Source organism: Lissotriton helveticus, chromosome 12, assembly GCF_964261635.1.
Source record: "Lissotriton helveticus chromosome 12, aLisHel1.1, whole genome shotgun sequence".
NCBI lineage: Eukaryota > Metazoa > Chordata > Amphibia > Caudata > Salamandridae > Lissotriton > Lissotriton helveticus.
This window is the reverse complement of record NC_136073.1, coordinates 789,246,498-789,269,638: the sequence shown is the minus strand read 5'-3', so window position 1 is coordinate 789,269,638 and position 23,141 is coordinate 789,246,498. Positions and strand designations below refer to the sequence as shown.

General features: G+C 41.8%; 1 protein-coding gene and 1 pseudogene across 1 annotated transcript in view; one reads left to right on the top strand and one right to left on the bottom strand.

The window, feature by feature from the left end:
* Positions 1-23,141, top strand: part of NUP210L (nucleoporin 210 like) — a 444,253-nt gene that overhangs the window by 42,364 nt on the left and 378,748 nt on the right. The window lies entirely within an intron of this gene.
* On the bottom strand, positions 12,670-14,141 carry LOC144799279 (thrombomodulin-like; annotated as a pseudogene).

Below are 23,141 nucleotides of genomic sequence, written 5' to 3'. Positions count from 1 at the left end.
TTGATTGTTATTGGTTTATTGTTATTGTTTTATTGTTTTATGGTTTTATTAGTTTTATCATTTTATTATTATTTTTATTATTATTTTATTCATATATATATATATATATATATATATATATATATATATATATATATATATATATATATATATATATATTATATATATCTTTTTTCACTGTTACACACCCCACCTGTGAATTCTTATCTCATCACTACGGAAACCAAGATTTTTTCCAAAAGGACGATTTTAAGCCTGTTTCGAATCCCATTTAATAAGAGTGTACGACAATCCAAATGGAAAAGAAAGACACTGGCGGGCGGGCCACAAAACCTGGAATGAGAAACAAGAGTTAATAATAACTTTACGGTTAAGCATCTTTAGTATCTCTGATGTAACGCAGGCAACAATCAGAAAATCAACAACCTAATCTTTTAACTTCCTGCAACCTGGACGCGTCAGAAGCAGCACCAATTTGAAAAGAATGAGTGCCAAAACGGAAAGGGTCTTCACCAATTTGACTTTGTACCTGTACTGAAATATATCCTGAGCCTTATCCTGAGGGTCTCGAAGAATGCAAGACTGAAGCTATTGTAGTTTATCTATGTCCACTGCACGTATCTCAACCCTTCGCACCTTCATAGGATGTTCGGCACAGTGTTGCACAAATGCCCCATGTGCGGTATTGACCATGCAGACTTTTACCACATGACATAGCAATGTGCATTGCTGCGACCATTCTGGACTGAAGTATGTACGTATATCATCCATGCACACCAACAAGCCTAAAACATGCGAACGCAGGCTGCAATGTCAGGCATGTATTCACAATTTGAGTGGTCTCTCATGGGTGGCACAATGCATGCTTCAGCCCATGGGTACCTATGCCCTGGGTACCTTAGCACCTTATACCAGGGACTTACAAGGGTACACGAGTAGCCAATCTGGAGTGTACCTAAGTACTCACCTTGTCAAATTTATGGAAGAAGCACTGAGGCTGGGGTCCTGATTAGCTTATTACTTTATTAGTCTACTAGCAGCCCGTCCCGCGTTGTCCGGGTAGGCTTGAGGTACTCACCAGCATCGCGCTCCCCTGGGCATGTAGATGTCGACGCTCCTCCCCGTGCTCCTGGCCGCTCCTACCCCATGTGAATTGGACATGGCAGGGTGTCCCTTCTGCGTTCCGGACGTAGCAGGGTGTCGCTTCCTTTCTCCTGGGCGCTCATCGCGCTCCCCTGGGCATGACGATGTCGACGCTCCTCCCCGCGCTGCTGGCCGCTCCTACCCAATGTGAATTGGACCTCGCAGGGTGTCGCTTCCTTTCTCCTGGGCGCTTCTCGCAGGGTGTGGCTTCCGCGCTCCGAACCTTGCATGGTGTCGCTTCCGCGCTCCTGTCCGTTCCTCGCAGGGTGTCACTTCCGCGCTCCGGCCCTCGCAGGATGTTGCTTCCGGCTTCCGCGCTCCTGGCCGCTCCTCCCCGCGCTCCTGGCAGCCGACCCGTGATGTCAGCACGCACGTCGTTAGCTGGCGCTACTTCGAAGGGACTACTTTTCCCAAAAAGTTACTTTGCCCTTATAACATATATTTTTTTGAGATATATAGCCTATGTCCATCTGCTTACCCTGACAATTCCAATGATGTATTGGGTGTTTGGATTGGCGCTGTGGTTCCAGAGTTTACCCGCCTCAAAGGTTCCCAGTTCTCACTTTATAATAGTAGTATAGATATAGATTATAAAGAGAGAACTGTTAAAGTTTGTGATCCAAAGAAGCTTGATGTTTTTAAGAAGCTTGATGTTTTTTAAATGTTGCAAGGTAAGTTTAATTTGAGGTGTTATTGTTTGTACTGTGTGCCCCTATGTCTGCCTTTTCAATTAGGGAGTGTAATTAATGTTTTGTTTTGCTTTTTGCTTTTTGTGCTGTGTGTTTTGGTACTCAATTTTTGTTGTTGTTTTGAGTGAACAGTGGTATTAGGGAAAGGTCTGTGAAAGCTCATACATGTCGTGTGTTTCTTCAAGTGTAATGAGCCTTATTTATCTCGGCATGTTTTCCTTTCACTGGCAGCCCCCTTGTAGAACCTTTGAAGTAGTGCAAATTGTGGAAGTGTGTCTGCCTTTGTGGAGCAATTACAGCGAGGCCTCCAAGTCTGCCTTTTTCCAGCCCTCAGCGAGAACCTTTTAATTATGTGTAAGTGTGAGACGTTTTTTTGTTGGTTTATGCTGCACTGTCACATATGTGTGCGTGAAGGTTTTATTGTTAGTTGTTGAAATGATGTGTGCATCAAGTGAAGCACTGATTGTGGCTTGAAAGTGAAGTTAGAGGTTTGTTGCGAGGAAATGCAAAGCGGCGTCAATTACCAGCCATCATGCCTCGGCATTGTAAATGAGGCTTACTCAAATCGTCTTCTTTTTGTTTTCTTGGCCGCCCCCTGTGTGAACGTTTAATGTCATGGAAATAGTGAAATTGTGTCCGCGTTGTTGGCTGAATGTAATTGAGCCCTCTGTGAAAGTGTTTTTTTCGTGACGACGTTGATAATGTGCTCCGTGCATTCAAGTTTGTTCTACTGCTAAGTGTGAAAGTGTGTCCGCTTTTGCGCATGTAATCGAGTGCTGTAAATTGTTAATTTGTGTCCGCGTTGTTGCCTGAATTTAATTGAGCCCTCCGTGAAGGGGTTTGTCCTTTTGACGTTAATAATGTGGTCCGTGGTTGAAAGTTTGTTATACCGCTAAGTCTGAAAGTATCTCCGCTTTTGCGCAGGTAATACAGTGCTCCTTTCCTCGAACGCGTTTGTCCGTACGACAGGAATAATGTGCCGAGTGCGTCAACCAATCCTTGTTCTTTTTTTTTTGTAGTCACGTGCGTGTTGGACCAATGTGTGAAAGTGTAGGAAAGTTTTCTTTGCAAGTACTGTGGAACTTTTATGTAATGTAGCGTGATTGGTAGTTTGGGCAGGGTGCGCCCCTTTGGTGTGGTGTCCCTTGACTGACACTGATCGGGTTGTGTAGTGGGCTGCGACTTGTGGTATTGCGCCCCTTTTGCTTACGAAGCGGTGCCCCTTTGTTTATGTGGGATCCGAACCCTGGTGAGTACCCAGCCCATGCCACACAGCGAACTTGTAATGTTTGGAGGCATGCCCCTATCACAATGTCGGTCCTCAGTAACATTCCCAAAACGCTGTTTTGGTCACCATTGTCAGCCATATAAATGCTTAAAGGTTTGTATTTGAAATCGCTGTCTACAAATCGGTGTGTATGTCTCCAGTGAGTGTTCATGAAGTCGCTGTGTTTTGTGAAGGGGCTGTTGTTCATGAAGTCGCTGTGTTTTGTGAAGGGGCTGTGTTTTTCCTGTGTGTTTGGCCCCTGAAGGGGCTGTGTTTTGTGTGTGGTTGGCCCCTGTAAGCAAGTGAAGTGTCATGCATTTTGGGACATGCCTCTCTGTCAATGTTACCGCCCACATTAGTTTGACACGCCCATGCTACTCCCTAACAGCAGAACAACGCCCACAAGGAACTACTTTAGCCCGAATGTTCTTTGCCCTTTGTAATGTATATGTTGTACAAATGTATAGCCTATGTCCATCTCCTGGACCTCCCCTTTCCAACGCTGTATTGGGTGTTGTGATTGGTGGTGTACTTCTGGAGTTTACCCGCCTCAAAGGTTCCAAGTACTCGCTTTATAATAGTAGTATAGATTACTGTATGACTGTATGACTTTATTACTTTATTTTATTACTTTATCACTTTATTTCGTAGTTACATTGTTACTCTATCCCTATATCACTTGATTACTTTATTTTTTTTAAATTATTTTTATTGTATTTTATTTTTATTCTTTTTTATTTGTATTTGTATTAATATTATTTTTATTATCATTTTATCATTTTCTTATTTTATCATATTATTATAATTATTATTTGTACTATTATTATTTGTACTATTATTATCATTACTATTATTAGTACATTGCTATGTTATCGTTTTATTGTTATTGTTTTATTGTTATATTGTTATTGTTATATTGTGATTGTTTTATTGTTATTGGTTTATTGTTATTGGTTTAGTGTTATTATTTTAGTGTTATTGTTTTAGTGTTGTAGTGTTTTATTGTTTTATTATTCTTATATATATATATATATATATTTTACTGTTTCTCACTGTCTGATTATTTTTATTATTATTTTTACTATTATTACTACTATTACTATTATTTGTAACTTTTTTGTTTTTATTTGATCTTTGTAGCATATTTTTACTATTATTTTTACTAATATTATTTTTACTACTATTATTTCTACTAATACTATTATCATTTTATTACTATTTTATTGTTATTGTTATTGTTGTTTTATTGTTGTTAATGTTTTATTGTTATTGTTTTATTGTTTTACAGTTATTGGTTGATTGTTATTGGTTGATTGTTATTGGTTTATTGTTATTGTTTTATTATGTTATGGTTTTATTAGTTTTATCATCTTTAAAAAAAAAATATTATTATTGTATTCTTATATATGTGTATATATATATATATATATATATATATATATATATATATATATATATATATTACCTACTGGCGGTCGCCAGTAGGTAGTTATAGTTAGGATCGTTTTCCATAGGAAATCCGCAACATTCTATTAGGAATAACTTTGGCGCCGAATGAGGGATCTGCCTGTAATTTTCCTTAACTTTGCCTCGCTGCGCTCCGCTCCTTCCCTGAAAGTTTCGGGGGGATCCGTCAAGCGGGGGCCGAGATAAAAGGGGGGTCCCAAAACATGTTTTCCCCATGTTAATTTCCATAGGGCGGTTGGACTCACTTTTAGACCGAACGGCTGAATGGATTTCCACCAAACTTGGCAAAATTGTAGGGACTGGTACCCCGATGTGCCTTTGCTATGTCTCAAGATATATGCTCCAGTGGTTTTTACGAAAATTAACTTTGAAAAAATATATATTGGGCTACATTGGGCTATATATATGTTAGAGCCCAAATGTAGCCCAATGTAGCCCAAAGATGGCCACCAGAGAAAAGAAAATGTAGCCCAAATATCAGCCAGATGTAGCCCAACTATAGCCCAATGACAGAATGTCCCAGAGTGTTCTAAAGAACAACTAGAGCGCTAACAATCTTACTTATGACAAAAGTGTGGTACACCTGAAGTCATCTTGATTGGAATAAAGTGTTAACACTTAAAACATTTAATTTGCAAAGGAACAAAATGAGGGGGTTCATTTTGCCATAGAAATTATGATTAGTGCTGAAGAAAGAAAAATTAGGGCACATTTTGAGTGACTTCTCAAATCCTCTTATATTTCATTAAAAAAATTCTGATATGCAGTCTCCCAAGATGGCCACCAGAGACAAAAGAGCCCAAATGTAGCCCAAATATCAGCCAGATGTAGCCCAACTATAGCCCAATGACAGAATGTCCCAGAGTGTTCTAAAGAACAACTAGAACGCTAACAGTCTTACTTATGACAAAAGTATGGCACACCTGAAGTCATCTCGATTGGAATAAAGTGGTAACACTTAATACATTTAATTTGAAAAGGAACAAAAAGAGGGGTTTCATTTTGCCATAGAAATTTTATATATATATATATATATATATATATATATATTCACTGAAAAAACCATAGGTTTCACACCAGGTATAGTTAGGTGGAAATTTTACTCGCATAAAACCATTGAAATTCCCACGTTATAGTTAGTTGGACTCACTATAACTTGCGCGTGCAATGCACTGCTGATGACGTCACATATTACATCACTCATGACAAGGTCAGTGACATCACTCATGACATCACTGATGACATCTCAAATGACATCACTGATGACATCATCCAGTGAATGTGTATCTTTCTGAAAAATAAATATTTTTTATATATGTATATCTAAAGGTTGATGGAAGAATAAATGGTTAAATAAATGTCTAAATGGATGTTTTTTTGTGTAAAACTGATTGGTTAACTGACTTATTAAATGTATCTTAGTGAATACATATATTAGCGAGTAATGTTTAAATATTTAAATATCTGTATCTGTGTCTCACTTTGTGTATAAGTGGCTGCAAGGGTTGGTGAGTAGCTACTTGAGTGTGTATATGGGTTATTAGTTGTTTTTTTGAGTATCATTATCAGTGTCTGTATGGTTCGGTGGGGGATATTACTTAGAGCACAGATGCATGAATGAGTGACTCACTATTTGTATGTATTTTGAAGACAGCATGTGTGCAAGACTGTATGGGTGGATGATTGTGTGTATGGGTGGGTTAGTGAGTATGTTTTTTTATAATTGATTGTTTAAGAGAGTAAATATGTTTCCGTTTCTGTAGAAGTATGTGTATTGGTGTGTATATAGCAGTATAATCATGTAAATGTTTTTTTGATAGTTTATTTGCATGTGTGAATTTGTGTGTGAGTAACTATATGGATGAGTATTAGTGTGTAACAGGATGTATAGGTGTATGAGTACATATGATGAGTAAGTACATGCATGAGTGACTATATAGAACTGTTGGTGAATGAGTGGATGTGTATGTAGATGTTGGAATTACCTAATAAGTTGTTGTCATTGGTATTGGTTTCTCCTTTTTTAAGAAAATGTTAGTTTCTATTTTTGAATGTGTGTGTCAAAGGTTATTTTATGCTGATAGGAGGTCTGCCATTTTGTCACAAGGATGTTGTCATCAGTGATGTCATTTGAGATGTCATCAGTGATGTCATGAGTGATGTCACTGACCATTTCATGAGTGATGTAATATGTGACGTCATCAGCAGTGCATTGCACGCGCAAGTTATAGTGAGTCCAACTAACTATAACGTGGGAATTTCAATGGTTTTATGCGAGTAAAATTTCCACCTAACTATAACTGGTGTGAAACCTATGGTTTTTTCAGTGAATATATATATATATATAATATATATCTTTTTTCACTGTTACACACCCCATCTGTGAATTCTGATCTCATCACTACAGAAAGCAAGATTTGTTCCAAAAGGACGATTTTAAGCCTGTTTCGAATCCCATTTAATAAGAGTGTACGACAATCCAAATGGAAAAGAAAGACACTAGCGGGCCGGCCACAAAACCTGGAATGAGAAACGAGTTAATAATAACTTTACGGTTAAGCATCTTTAGTATCTCTGATGTAACGCAGGCAACAATCAGAAAATCAACAACCTAATCTTTTAACTTCCTGCAACCTGGACGCGTCAGAAGCTGTACCAATTTGTAAAGAATGAGTGCCAAAACGGAAAGGGTGTTCACCAATTTGACTTAAAAGTTTTCACATTACATGTACCTGGACTGGAATATATCCTGAGCCTTATCCTGAGGGTCTCGAAGAATGCAAGGCTGAAGCTATTGTAGTTTATCTATGTCCACTGCACGTATCTCAACCCTTCGCACCTTCATAGAATGTTCGACACAGTGTTGTACAAACGCCCAATGTGCGGTATGGACCATGCAGACTTTTACCACATGACATAGCAATGTGCATTGCTGCGACCATTCTGGACTGAAGTATGTACGTATATCATCCATGCATATCAACAAGCCTAAAACATGCGAACACAGGCTGCAATGTCAGGCCTGTATTCACAATTTGAGTGGTCTCTCATGGGTGGCATAATGCATGCTTCAGCCCATGGGTACCTATGCCCTGGGAACCTTAGCACCTTATACCAGGGACTTACAAGGGTACACCATTAGCCAATCTGGAGTGTACCTAAGTACTCACCTTGTCAAATTTATGGAAGCAGCACCGAGGCTGGGGTCCTGATTAGCTTTTTACTTTATTACTCTATTACTGTATGACTGTATGACTTTATTACTTTATTTTATTACTTTATCACTTTATTTCTTTGTTACTTTGTTACTCTATCCCTATATCACTTGAGTACTTTATTTTTTTTAAATTATTTTTATTATTGTATTTTATTTGTATTCTTTTTTATTTGTATTTGTATTAATATTATTTTTATTATCATTTTGTCATTTTCTTATTTTATCATTTTATTAAAATGTATTATTTGTACTATTATTATTTTTACTATTATCATTACTATTATTAGTACATTGCTATGTTATTGTTTTATAGTTATTGTTTTATTGTTATATTGTTATTGTTTTATTGTTATTGGTTTAGTGTTATTGGTTCAGTGTTATTGTTTTGGTGTTGTAGTGTTTTATTGTTTTATTATTCTTATATATATATATATATTACTGTTTCTCACTCTCTGATTATTTTTATTATTATTTTTACTATTATTACTACTATTACTATTATTTGTAACTTTTTTGTTTTTATTTGATCATTTTATATTTTTACTATTATTGTTACTACTATTATTTTGACTACTATTACTTCTACTAACACTATTATCATTTTATTACTATTTTATTGTTATTGCTTTATTGTTATTGTTTTATTGTTATTGCCTTATTGTTATTGTTATTGGTTTATTGTTATTGTTTTATTTTTATTGGTATTGCCTTATTGTGATTTTATTGTTATTGTTTTATTTTATTGTTATTGTTTTATTGTTATTGTTATTGCTTTATTGTTATTGCTTTATTGTCATTGGTTGATTGTTATTGGTTTATTGTTATTGGTTTATTGTTATTGGTTTATTATTTTATGGTTTTATTAGTTTTATCATTTTTTTTATTATTATTTTATTCTTATATATATATGTATATATATTATATATATCTTTTTTCACTGTTACACACCCCACCTGTGAATTCTGATCTCATCACTACGGAAACCAAGATTTTTTCCAAAAGGATGATTTTAAGCCTGTTTCAAATCCCAATTAATGTACTATTATTGTTACTACTATTATTTTTACTACTATTATTTGTACTAACACTATTATCATTTTATTACTATTTTATTGTTATTGTTTTATTGCTATTGCTATTGTTTTATTGTTATTGCTTTAGTGTTATTGTTATTGCTTTATTGTTATTGCTTTATTGTTATTGTTTTACTGTTATTGTTTTACTGGTATTGGTTGATTGTTATTGGTTTATTGTTATTGGTTTATTGTTATTGTTTTATTATTTTATGTTTTTATTAGTTTTATCATTTTATTATTTTTTATTATTATTTTATTCTTATATATATATATATATATATATATATATATATAATATTGATCTTTTTTCACTGTTATACACCCCACCTGTGAATTCTGATCTCATCACTACGGAAACCAAGATTTTTTCCAAAAGGACGATTTTAAGCCTGTTTCGAATCCCATTTAATAAGAGTGTACGACAATCCAAATGGAAAAGAAAGACACTAGCGGGCGGGCCACAAAACCTGGAATGAGAAACAAGAGTTAATAATAACTTTACGGTTAAGCATCTTTAGTATCTCTGATGTAACGCAGGCAACAATCAGAAAATCAACAACCTAATCTTTTAACTTCCTGCAACCTGGACGCGTCAGAAGCAGCACCAATTTGAAAATAATGAGTGCCAAAACGGAAAGGGTCTTCACCAATTTGACTTAAAAGTTTTCACATTACATGTACCTGGACTGGAATATATCATGAGCCTTATCCTGAGGGTCTCGAAGAATGCAAGGCTGAAGCTATTGTAGTTTATCTATGTCCACTGCACGTATCTCAACCCTTCGCACCTTCATAGGATGTTCGGCACAGTGTTGCACAAATGCCCCATGTGCGGTATGGACCATGCAGACTTTTACCACATGACATAGCAATGTGCATTGCTGCGACCATTCTGGACTGAAGTATGTACGTATATCATCCATGCACACCAACTAGCCTAAAAAATGCGAACACAGGCTGCAATGTGGAGAAGTGTGGCTCACTGGTTAGAGGAGGCAGACCTGGAAGCAGAGGTCAGCCCGGGACCAGGGCTCAATTCCCGGCTCGGCGGGGTCTTGAGTCCTAAAATGTCCATGGACTCGACAATTCTCGCTCCGGTGCCTACTCGATTCACGGGTTCACACTCTGCGACTCTGGGCAATAGCTTGCTTAATCTCCACAACGGCCCCTCGCGGCGGGATGCCTGGCTTTCACCTTGCGGATACCCTGCCGGGGTTATCTCACAGGGGAATACCAGGACGGGTTCCCTAAGCAAGCGCTTAGAAACCGCTTGGTGATTTGCGCTATATAAATTCCTGTACATTTACATTTACATTTACAATGTCAGGCCTGTATTCACAATTTGAGTGGTCTCTCATGGGTGGCATAATGCATGCTTCAGCCCATGGGTACCTATGCCCTGGGAACCTTAGCACCTTATACCAGGGACTTACAAGGGTACACCAGTAGCCAATCTGGAGTGTATCTAAGTACTCACCTTGTCAAATGTATGGAAGAAGCACCGAGGCTGGGGTCCTGATTAGCTTATTACTTTATTACTCTATTACTCTATTAATGTATGACTGTATGACTTTATTACTTTATTTTATTACTCTATCACTTTATTTCTTAGTTACTTTGTTACTCTATCCCTATATCACTTTATTACTTTATTTTCTTTAAATTATTTTTATTATTGTATTTTATTTGTATTCTTTTTATTCTTTTTTTATTTGTATTAATATTATTTTTATTATCATTTTATCATTTTCTTATTTTATCATTTTATTATAATTTATTATTTGTACTATTATTATTTTTACTATTATTATCATTACTATTATTAGTACATTGCTATTTTATTGTTATTGTTTTATTGTTATATTGTTATTGTTATATTGTTATTGGTTTATTGTTATTGGTTTAGTGTTATTATTTTAGTGTTATTGTTTTAGTGTTGTAGTGTTTTATTATTCTTATATATATATATATATATATATATATATATATATATATATTACTGTTTCTCACTGTCTGATTATGTTTTAATATTCTTATATATATGTATATATTTTACTGTTTCTCACTGTGATTATTTTTATTATTATTTTTACTATTACTATTATTTGTAACTTTTCTGTTTTTATTTGATCGTTTTATCATATTTTTACTATTATTTTTACTACTATTATTTTTTACTATTTTTACTACTATTATTTCTACTAATACTATTATCATTTTATTACTATTTTATTGTTATTGTTTTATTGTTATTGTTATTGTTTTATTGTTATTGTTTTATTGTTATTTTTATTGTTATTGTTTTATTATTTTATGGTTTTATTAGTTTTATCATTTTTTTAATTTTTATTGTTTATTATTTTATTCTTTTATATATATATATATATATATATATATATATATATATATATATATATATATATATATATATCTTTTTTCACTGTTTCACACGGTCTGAATATTTTTGGCGGTGACGTACAGTTAGTCATCCGATTGTTTACTTCTGACGTCACTTACTCTGTTGGGCTGTCTGAGTTTTACAGGGAGAGAGTACAGTTTACTCATTTAGCTGAAAATTTGTGTTCCGCCTGACTCAAAGTAGTTTGGATGGACCTTGAGTTTGGCAACCAGGGTAGTCTATTGCTGTTGCAATGGAATATCTGTCCGCCAGTCTCTAAATTGGCCCCAGAAGCAGCAGTGGCCCCTTAATGGTGGATAAGAGTCCCCCCACTCTCTCAGAGCCAGTAGCTGAAAAATAAAACAATATTTTATCTTTTTGAGCTGCTGGTTGAGCCAGCATGTGCAGGGAGGGGTGGCCTGAGCCATGGGATGGGGGAGGAGGAGTGGTAGGTGCTCTTTTAAGTGAGCAAGTCAGCTGGGTCGGACGTCTTAGGCTGACAAAACTGATATGCGCACTAAGGTTTCTCCAACCCAGCAGTATTACACAGCCGAGTTGGACAAACAGCGCAGACTCCCTGTGCTTGAGCGATTATTGATCCAGCTCACTCAAGCCAATCCCCCACGCTGCTCTCATGCTTGAGAGCAGAGAGCGGATTGGATGGGGAGTTCGTGATGCTGTCCCAGGGACTGCTGCAACCAGGAGCTGGAAGCAGAAGAGCACGAGGTGGCGGGCAGCACCAGGTAAGTCTTTTACATTTTCTTATGATAAAACTCCCTGTGTGCCCCCTCCACCTGCTCACCACTCTTTCTGTGTCAGCCACCACTGCCCAGAAGCCCATCTAATACAAATCAGGACCTTGCTCCTCATGGAAACAGTCTATCCTGAACCTTGGTCCATTGAAGCATACACCCAGCGACCCACTGATTAGGTCTCACGTGGCATTGCAGCACAAAGCGCTGCTCGCTCGGCGAGAGATTTTTTGGATGAGGGGTTTTCAGAAAGTGACTCGAAAGTGACTCGAAGTCCCGCCCCTCATTTCCATTGGCTTGCGTCACCGTTTATGCTAAACGGTGGCCTGCCATTGGAAATGAGGGTGTTTTGTTGACGCCCTTCCACCACCGATCCGGACTGGATCGCCTGCTTTGCTGCTGTGACAGAAACACATGGCCCCATAAAGACAAGAGATCTATGCTTGTTAAAAGTCCCGTTCTGGTGAAGGCGCATTGTCTAAGCGCTTGCTGGGCTCAAGGGGATGCCGGAGGCCTGTCTTTGTGGCCCCAACTCCTGGGGAGTCTGTCCTCATGGCTCACCTTCGGCATGAGACTATCTGCGTGGCTCACCCTTGGAGAGAGGGTCCGTGCGTGTGCAATAGGTTCTAGTCTTTACGAGCATGGTTTCCCCCATGCCTCCTAAAGTTTCTGGCGCGAGGGGGTGCCCAGGGTGACCTGTCTCAGCACCAGGCCTTACTCGGCGTGTTTACATTTGCAGTCCGTCACCGCGTGGACGCTGTGCTTCCTGATCCCGTGGAAGACAATGGTAATGAGGACGGACAAGATGCCCACCGCGATGCCAATCGTGATGCCCAGGTGAAGGGTCCCCACATGGAGGTGGTGTGGTCCTGGGTACTGCTGTGGGGATGGTGACGTCTTCGGAGCTCCCTTCCTCATCGCCATAGAGTTTACAGGACAATAGGTCGGCTTGCAGAGTGTACCTGGGCCGGCAGGACCACCGGAAGGAGCCGGGGGTGTTGTCACAGGCCTGGTCACAGTACTCCGGGAGGCACTCGTCAATATCCACACAGACCGTTCTAGGTGTGCCCTCCACACTGAACGCTTGCACCGCGCTGGCATCGCCTTTCTGAATGATGTACCCCCGGAGGGCAGCGACAGGATTCCATGGTGTGTGAGTCACACTTTGCCGGGCACTCGCTGCTATTGCAGAATATCCGGCACTTGCTGGGATCGCAAGAGTTTACACTGTATCCCGGGTCATTAATCACACCTGTAGGCGCCAGGCAGGTTGATGCAGTTCTGTTCATACACCTGGCCGTAGCACTCATCAATGTCCTCACACTTGTTATCGGACATTTCGTAGCCTGGGTGGCAGAGGCAGTGGAAGCCCCCCCCCACACTGTGTTCTCGCACTGCTGATTGTATTTGTTCTTGTTCACCTGGCAGCCGTTGACGTCATGGCAGCTGGTGCCATCTTTGCCCAGTTGGTACCCTTCCTGGCACATACACTGTGGCACATTGTTGGTGGTGTTGAAGAAGCAGAGCTGGGCGGACCTGTGGCTGGAGCAGGGGTTGGGGGGGCAGGACGCTTTGCTGTCCATCTTTAGCCAGATCCAAGCCCTGGGGGCAGGTGGCAATGCCAGACTCCTCTCGACCGATGTGGCTATAGCCTCCGTTCTCCACCTCACAGTGCCAGGGGCCTGGGCTCTGGGCTCTGGGAAACCCATCTCGTGCTGTCCTGGCCTCGGCAGTGAAGCTCCAATCCGTCAGGAGATATTGAGTCCACCGTGTCAGGGGGCAGCGCCATGAAGTCGCTACCATTAGCTCTGAAGGGGTCACCTAGGTGACCGCAAGGCCAGAGCCAAGGATTAAGGGGCTGCAAGTGCCCGGATAGGTGAACTCGCACAGGAAACCTTGGCTTCAGCTCTCGCAGCCCCTTTCCCACCAAGCCAGATCACTCTGCATGGTCACGCAGCACTGTGAGCAGCTGCTCCCAGCTCCAGGGGCCTTCCAGGTGGTGTAGTCTGTGTTTTGGAGTCTTCGGTGACCCACTGGAAGCCACGCAGAGGCCCTGGAAGGTCAGGACAGGAGCCGGTTCGAGTAGTGTGAGGCCGGCGGAGCCCTATTCGCAGTGCATGGTTCACCATCATCTCTGCTTCAGAAGCACAGCGGTTGCCCCACTGATTAGTGTTAGCTACAAAGAGCCACCTGCTCCTCCCCTCAATGCAATAGATGTTTCACACTGTGTTTCTGACTGAAAGCGCTTTCAGCGCGCCGAGAGTGCCCAACACCCATCAACTCTGCTTCAGATGCGCAGTGTCTGCCCCACAATCAGTGTACCTACAAAGCTCCATCCACTCCTCCCCTCAATGCCATAGATGTTTTTCAGACTTAGTTTCTGCCTCGCTTCAGGCGCACAGCACCTTCCTGCGATGAGAGTACCTCCGAAGCTCCCATAGCTGCCAAGGTTTCAGATTGCCATGTGTGACATTTTAAAAATTTGAGTGAAATTATGAGTGACATTTCAACGACTATGAGTGACACTTTCTCGGGAGCAGAAATCATGCAATTAAGACAATGGAAACTTCTAAATATCAGAAATTACAGCCAATTGAGCAACAAGAAACTCCAAGAACTTCTTGAAACTGTTGCAGAGCACCAGAAATGGGAGACTAACCCTATTGCTCCCGCCTGTGATGCTCCCGCCGGCCTAATCTTGGCGGGATTTAGGGTTTATGATTGTGACGTGCTCTCTTAATCTGCCTGAGGCTCCTCCTTCGTCACCGACTAATGCATGTGCACATACAGAAGGCAACTATTACCGCCTTACACCGACTGCACAGGACTGGGCCTCCTATGAACAATAATATGAAACACCAGACCGCTCTGTTTAAAATGCAGGAAGTTCTGCGTATTTGTCTAACAGTTACTTTATTTTGCTGTTCACTTTCCCGCTTTTAACAAAAGTCCTCAGTAGAAGAAAGGTACAGTTTATGCATGCGTGCCTGTGTTAGGGCGATTATGTTTTCAGTGGACAAAATTATGATTTTTCGCATCTAATAAGCGTAATTCTTGCGAGAATGACTGATATTATGTGACTTTAGCTAGAGCATTGTGCAGTCACTGTGTAAACACTGTAATTTACGTTTGACCGATCTGTGCACAAAGCATACAAGGTGTCAGCCCAATGCATTGTTTAAATTTTAAAAGTCGTGTGAAGAACTTTGCTAGTATAGTGCGTGTGGCCAATGACATTACATGAAATAAGTAAACCCGATAACCAACAAAGTACACGCAATTACACTTGCATATTAAAAATATGCACGACGTGCGCACTGCTGAACATTAATAAAAATAAACTACAGTGCGGACATCAGATCATCACCGGCGTCGCTCGTATGCGCAGCCAGCGCTGCGTGGGGGCTGACACTTACTTGTTGACTAGAGAACACCTGCTGCTGCCCAGCCCTGATGTGCAGCAGTGGCTGCCACTACTGCCAGGGCACTGCTGTCTTCATCCGGGCAGAGCTGCTTGCTGCTGCCTCTACTCGTCGTCGGACACTCCTCGCCTCGGCGCCCCCGCCGCGGCGCTCGTTCTCCCTCGTCCTCCAGTGGTCAAACAGCCCATAGCTGACTTTTCGCCGGCTGGTCGGCTGCTGCAGCCTCAGGTTTGCGGGGCGCAGGTGGCCGCGCCGCAATCGATTTGTGGCCCGCGGAGGGCGGCTTGCCATCATGGCACGAGAGAGGCTGTGGCAGGCTGCAGTCTCATTTCCCCCGCCGCCGACTTTAAATTCCGGGCCGGACATGACGGCAGTACCGCCGCCGCACACATCCGGATTAATAATTCCCGCCCGGCCCCCCTGGTGACACGGTCGTCAGTGATTGGCTGAAGCCGATCGGACTGAGAGCCCAGCAGGCAGCCCGGCCCCTGTGTCAGAGCCGCGCCCGCGCACTATTAAAATTCAGGTAGAAGCATTCTGTTTCCAGGGCAACAGGCTGAGGAAGCTCCTGGTGGCAGAGTCGATACTAGTTGTAGCGCTATCAGAGCTGAGAGCTGCAGGTGTGTGAGTCTGGTTAACTAACACGACGGGCAGGCCGGCGCGCGCACTACTCGGAGGGAGCAGCACTGCAGAGAGAGCCCCGGGCACAGTCAGTGACAGGCGCCACTGGTATGCGTGACAATGCATTTCAGTGCGGTGATGCGGATCACCGTGCTGAAATGCGTGAGTGTCACACCAGTTGCGTGACGCTTGGCAGGACTGAGCTCCTCCCCTCACAAGAAAAAATTACCATTTCGTCTCTCTTGGAAGTCGCAATTTATTCTTTTTTTTTTTAACTGTTTCAGAAATTTAAATGCGCAAGACAAATGCTGATTGGGATTGTTTGTATCTAGATTTGCATCCATGCTTTTATTTGTGATTTTTAGCTGCACGTGAGGAGGATTTGTAACTTTTGTTGTCAGATCCAAAAGACTCATTTACCCACTTATTTGTTTCGACTCAGACGCTGAAGTAAGTAAACACATCGGAAAATGCACAGGGAGGTGTGGCAACGAGCAATCGGCATCGCCTCACATCTTTATTTATTTCTAAATGGCAACGCTTTGACTTTAAACACGCCTTTCATTGTGTAAGAACGGAGTCGCTTTTACTATGTATTTGCATTTCTTTATTTCACACTGGCAAACAAATTGATTTGCTTTTCCGAAGGTGCTGGGCCAACAGCTGGTTGTTCTCCAGTACCCAGATCACCCCCTCCCGCTGTTCACTGTTAACCCAACTTCTGTCCCAGGCTCTCATCTCCCCACCCCTACTCCACCCTGAGCTACTTCCCTTCCTGCTGTCTCCTGAGCACCCATCACTTGATTTACAGCCTCAATAGCTGTAACTCTAATTTACTAAAAACAAAACTGCCACTGCAAATAAAATAACCTGCATAAAAACATTACCACTACTTCATTGATGTCTCTCTGCTCTCCTTGTCACACTGTCCCTCTTTTCACATTGTCACACTGTCCCTCCTTTCACCAGAGTCTCTCGTCTTCTTAGTGGACGACTCCTTTCACCTCAGCCTTTCATTGTCTTCTAATAGCACTCCCCTCCGCTACTTCATGGGCTAAGTTTATTTTTGCATTGCGCTTTCACTTATAGTGAAAGCGTGATGCATTTTTACTGCACTTTATATAAGCTACACGCAAGGACAGTTTACCATGTATGTAAACAGCAGGCAGCGCAACCATCTCGGCGGTGCTTTTGTGTATGCGTACATGGCGTGCAGCCTGACATTCCACTGACCAGATTCTCCCTATGCACCAATATTTCAGCAGGCTGCTTGTTTCCACATTGCTGCTGGTCCCGCCCTCCAAAACCTTCCTGGGCTCGCCCACTTCCTCACTGTCTGCCTGGGATAGATTGTAGGAATACAGGTGCTACTTTACATCAGTGTGGAAGTCGCTTGTCTGACCCTTGTCCCCGTCTCTCTCTTTTTAGATCTTAAGTTTTCACCCCTCTCTTTCCCAGGGCCACCTCTCCCCGAGCGCCCTACCAGGGTTCTCCATTTTCCCCCATGGCTCCACCCCCTGCTCTGGACGCTCCTACTTGGCTGTAGATACTTAGGCCCGCAACGCCTCGCCATGGAACGGGCTCTGGAGAATAACCTTCCAAGAGCTGCGAAAAGTGAAATACGATCCTTTATGGGACAGGGAGCAGGCGAGGAGCAGAGGCCAGTAGTCTGGAGAGCAGGTTTAAAACATGGGTTGGGGGTTACAGCGAGCTGGGATGGGGAACTGGGGCCGCTACTCCGTATAGCTCCTGAATGTTCCCATGCCCTGTGTGCACCTTCAGATAGTTATAACTTCATAGCCAGCATCATATAAACATATATATTTTTTACATTTCTCTATAGCTTGAACTCGAAGCAAAGGTATTGTTACGCTTTGTGAGCACCCTTTACACAAGGACACATTCGGTTTTGTGGCCACAGGAGATAAAGTGAGTTGCCCAGAATCTCAGGACCTTGAGCAAACGCCGAGACCCGAACGTAGTTCCCCAATTACAATCTCGGCAGAGTGGGCAGCTCTGGGGTTACTCCACACCCTGTTCCCCAATGGAATGTGCCTTGCTGAGCTGCCACATTTGGAGTGAGGGATTTCGAGTGCGGGGTGGAGGGCTTGGTAGCAAGGAGCTGAATTTGCCCTTCCTTCTTCAGCCTAAGCACCCCCTTCCCCTGCTTTGTTATTCACTTCACATGTCTATTGTCCACTTGAGCTCCTCCAGGCAGCCAAGGTCTCTTCCTTAAAGGCCTCAGTGAATGGTGTAAACAGGGCATTTGGGTATTTAGGTGACTTAAATAATCAGTGATGGACTTTGATGCTGCGTGTGACGTTGCGGTCCTGGTATGCTTTAATAGTGCACATCTGACACTTGTAGTTGTTCAGGGATTAGGTGTATTTATTGTTGTATGGGATGCGTATTTCCTAATTGCTGTTGTTTTTTGTGGGGGGGGTAATGAACACCTTTACTTATACCCTTTATACATGCTAAGTGTTTCGGTGTACAGCTGTACATGAGTACACTTGTGTGACATATAGTTTTATCTAAAGAGTTCTGAGGAGCATTGAACATGCAATAGGTCTTGCCTTTATTTAAGTTAAAGCCATTTGATTTGCTAATGGTATTGTATAGCAAAGCAAATGGCTTTAACTTAATGAAAGGCGAGACCTATTGCTTTTTTAACGCTTGTTATCCTGGCCCTTCCTTCTCCAGAGTCTCTGCTTCATTCCTGACTCTTCTTTTCACCTCAGCCTGTCATCTCTCCTAATGGTACCCGACCACCCCTGGTCCTCCTGCCCTTCTGTTCTCCTTGTTACCCTGTACCTCCCTTCATCAGGGGATGGCTCTTTTTTATTTCCCATTAGCTCGTTCTCCAGTGCCACAGGATCCCAACAAAAGCAATAGCATTATGCAAATCATATTAATCTACTGGAAATAAAGTAAACATAATTTTCAATGCCAATAGCTCCAACTTTAACAAATGCGAGACCTATTGCATTGTAAATGCTTGTTACTGTTGATTTCCCTAATGTTAAAACCAACATTGCACGCAGCAAATCCATTCAGTCTTCCATACCTTGCAAAAGATTTATAAAGCCTGTCTCCACAAGTCGAAAACTGCCCCAATTTGAACATGTGGGCCACATTTTTAGCTTTCTAATTCACTAATGTGGGCCACTTTTATTTTGGTGTCTGGGCCTATTTTCTGCCCCAGTCTGACTCTACATGTTACTCACTAACCTTGAGTCCAAGCCTGGGCGAAGATCTGACCCATAGACTTCCTGTCTGCCTGCTTGCTGAAGAGTAACAGAAGCCCCCTCGCCTTAGCTGTCTGTCAAGAGCTCAGGACTATCAGTCCATTCTGGCCTGGATGCCATGAATGCTGCCCGAGCTCGGGAAAAGCGACAGTGGCGTAATACGAGCTGGAACTCTGTGAGCTCGATCGAACTCCAACGGGTTGCTGAAGGAGAGATTGGTGGCCTGGGGAAACCAGGACTCCAGGAAAGATATGCATGATCCATCTTTATCTTCTGCGCCTTCCGGAATGCCAAAAATACGCAGGTTCCCCCTGCGATTTCTATCTTCCAATTCAGACAGGCGCCTTGACATGGAGGTTGTTGATAGTGAGAGCTCTTTAAGGGATTTGCTCACCTTCACCTCTGAGTTCTCAAGTTGACTTATTCTACATTCTGTCTCTGAGAGCCTGATGTTTGTGTCCTTGATGCCTGCCTAACCGCAGCAATCTCATCTCTGGTTGACTTAGCGATATCATGGACCTCAGCAAGTTTGAGCAGTATTGTATCCAACGTTGCGTTAATATCACGCTTTCCTTTGGTTGGTGATTCTGGGTTCGGCGGATCAGCTTTAAACCTTTTAAGATTTTTGGCCTCTTTTTCACCCATGGTGCAGGTGTTGAAATCTGCTATAGCAATAGGCTCCACTAGGCGATGTATAAAACAGTGGCAACACAGTAGTTAGACTAACGTTTTGATATAGGTTGTGTTCAGACAATTAAACGTAGACTGTGGGGCATAAACTGTAGATTGTAGGGCCTGAATGGCGTAGTGAGGTCGGGGTTTACCAAGGAGTGCTTGAAGTGTAGCTATCCAGCTGAAACCAGCCCCAGTGCACCTACCAGTTAATGGCTGCAAGGAGTGTCCAAATCGTCGGCCATCTTAGGGTCAGGCAAGCATGGCAGCAGAGAAGGATCCAACACCCCGTCCCTGTGAAGGCCAGGCCTCAACAAACCACCTCAATGGCTCCAGGTGGGTAAACAGCGTGAAACAGGCTGAAAGTAGATGCAGAGCGTGTGATATGAGAAAGACTAGACAGGATGTTGACAAGAGGGTAGCTGATAAACGCGCTATTACAAATATACCCAGGTTATTTCATTTCACCAACGAGGCATAATGGAGCTGAATGACGCAGCAGCAGGGAACATAGATGCAGGAATAATCAGCCGCCGCTCCGTTATTCGAGCGTGTCTGGCAAGAGGGAGCATAAGGAATGATCGCGTATCGGGATCGGGCCGATGCAGACGTGGGAGGCCGCCATCTGGTTAGCTAATGCGTGTGGTACCTGGGGAATGAGGCGGATCAGCCAGCACTCATGGCGTGAGTCAGGTCCGCAGGCACGGGGCAGTCTGTTCAGGTCCGACGCAGCATTCGAGAGCAGCAGGCACCGAGGACCGGGCGGGCCGTTCAGGTATGGCTCATATGGGTATCCGGGCGAATCGGCAAGGCGGGCAGAGCCTCGCACAGGGTCCCACACTGCCGCAGCAGACGTCTATTCAGAACAGCCTCCAAAGTCGCACCTTGAGATTTTTATTGTACTGCCGTTAGCAGCTACGTATGTTCCGCCACTTCATCGTTCCATCGGAATTATCAGGCAGTAGCAGGAAAATACCGGAATCTTTCTGAAATCGGCGCCACAGGAGGAGAGAAAGGTTTAGGCCGCCAACTTCTCCGGCGTCCAAACCACGCCCCCCCTGCTAAAGTTATTTGACTGCTTTCCTCATAAGGACAATTAAAGTGAGACTTCACAGGAGTTCTGGAATATCAAAAGTTCAGTTAAATGCCAAGCACAAGGGATTACATTAGAAGTTGTCTCCGACGATAGCCAAACTATCATCAACGATTTCTCTTTCTTTTTTGTAGTTTGCAGGAGTGTAGTTTTAGACAGATGAGGAGTATGAGGTGAAACACTCTCTCAATTTACCTTTGTTATCATGTTGCATGCTCTACGAGGGTCGGCCTGGTAATGTCGCTGTTGTATTCAATTATGGTGAATGTTGCAGCGAGCCTGTGTTGTGCAAATAGGGCCCAAAGGAGCTGGAACAGTATCAAATTTGAAACTACTTGTTGGTCTCCTTTCCGTTAGTCAATAAATGGTTGCCAAATTGACCCCAATGACCAAATGGTAGAACTGTTCATCGGGTTCCTGGACCACGTTGGTGCTCAAGAATCAGACCAATTTACTCTAGCAAGGTCAAGTTGAGTTTCAGAATGTTTCGTCTCCAGCAGACTTCAGCGCACGGTAGTCATCAGATCTTTGTAGTGGCTACATCACTCAGGACTGACAATGAGATACTGACTCCATGTAGTTGGGTCGCCGAGTCCCTGCTGCACTTTTACTTCAGGTGCAGTGCATTGTGCCACCACCTGTCCATCCCTTCACTTACGGTTATCACATAGCCACCGGGCTGGTAGCATCAGAGCCTTCCCTCTGAGTGCAGAATTCATCTCAGGTATCTTGAGACAGTGTCAGGAGTCCACACCATAAGGTAATGATGTGTTGCTTTTGTAGTATCACTTCATGTCTCTGTATGGCTCCATAGCTCTGTACACAATGGGTGTTTATGGTGCTCAATAATGCATAGTTTCAAGGATTACTGTGCCTGATCAAGAGCTCTTCATGTTAAAATGGGTCAGACATCTTTATTGTTTTACTTTATTTTTACAGTTCTAACAAACATGATGTTAATATAAATGCAAGGGCAGAGTTTCAAAATCAGCACCTCACTTCATTTTATTACACCTCTAACACAAACTGTGTGTGTCCTCTATCTGTGGTACTCTAGTTGATCCCCAATCTCAGGTGTAGTCTTGGAATGCGAGTGCCCCAGCAGTACAGCCATCCTTTCACTTCATTGTACTTGAATGCCATGCTGACTCACTGGAGAGGCTTAGACATAGAAGGGGCATTCATTAACTAAAATAGAGGGGGCGAGAAGAAGTAAAATGTGAAGAGTGGGAAGGAAGGTTTAACTAAGGAAGGTTATAGAAAGGAGGAAGAAGAAAGAGGATGCAGTGCTTATACTTCCATCCTGTCTGTGGAAATAAGGATGGGGAAGGTGTGGTGGCTGGGCGAGTCAGTGGTACCATTGGAAGAAACCGCGAAGGAGGGTCCAGAGAATATTTCCTTCCTGTAGACCACTGCTAGGTCCTTAAAAACGGATCACTGAAAATATATCGACCACATAAATATCGAGATACAAAAATATCGATGAGAAAATATCGACGGACAAAATATCGACTGGCTATCTTCAAACAGGTAAGTACAAAAATATCGAGTTAAAAATATCGTTTACAAAAATATAGTTGTAAAAAATATTGACTTTAATAAAAACAATGTTTAATTACATTAATATAAAAAATTAATTACTAAAATATGATTAACAATACTTAAAATAACTTTTAATAATTAAATAATTAATGAAAGTAAATAAATAATATTTTTTTAAGCATATTTCTTAAAACATATATATATATAGTAAAAAAATTTAATTAAATAATAGCCAATATTATTAACGTACAAATACAAAAGAGTAAAAATTACTATTCCCACTGCAAAGAGTGCAACAGTGGATATATGACGTTACAACGCAACTTTTACAACGCACTACCATTACAACGTAAGTATTGGTAAGTATATAATATTTTTTTTAATTTAAATTATTTAAAATTATTTAAATATAATTTAATTTAATTTCATTTCATTAAATTAAATTAATGTAAATTTAATTTTACTTTATTTTTACACTGTACCCCTGTACCCCTGTACCCCTGTACCCCAAAACTGACCCTGAACCCTAAAAAA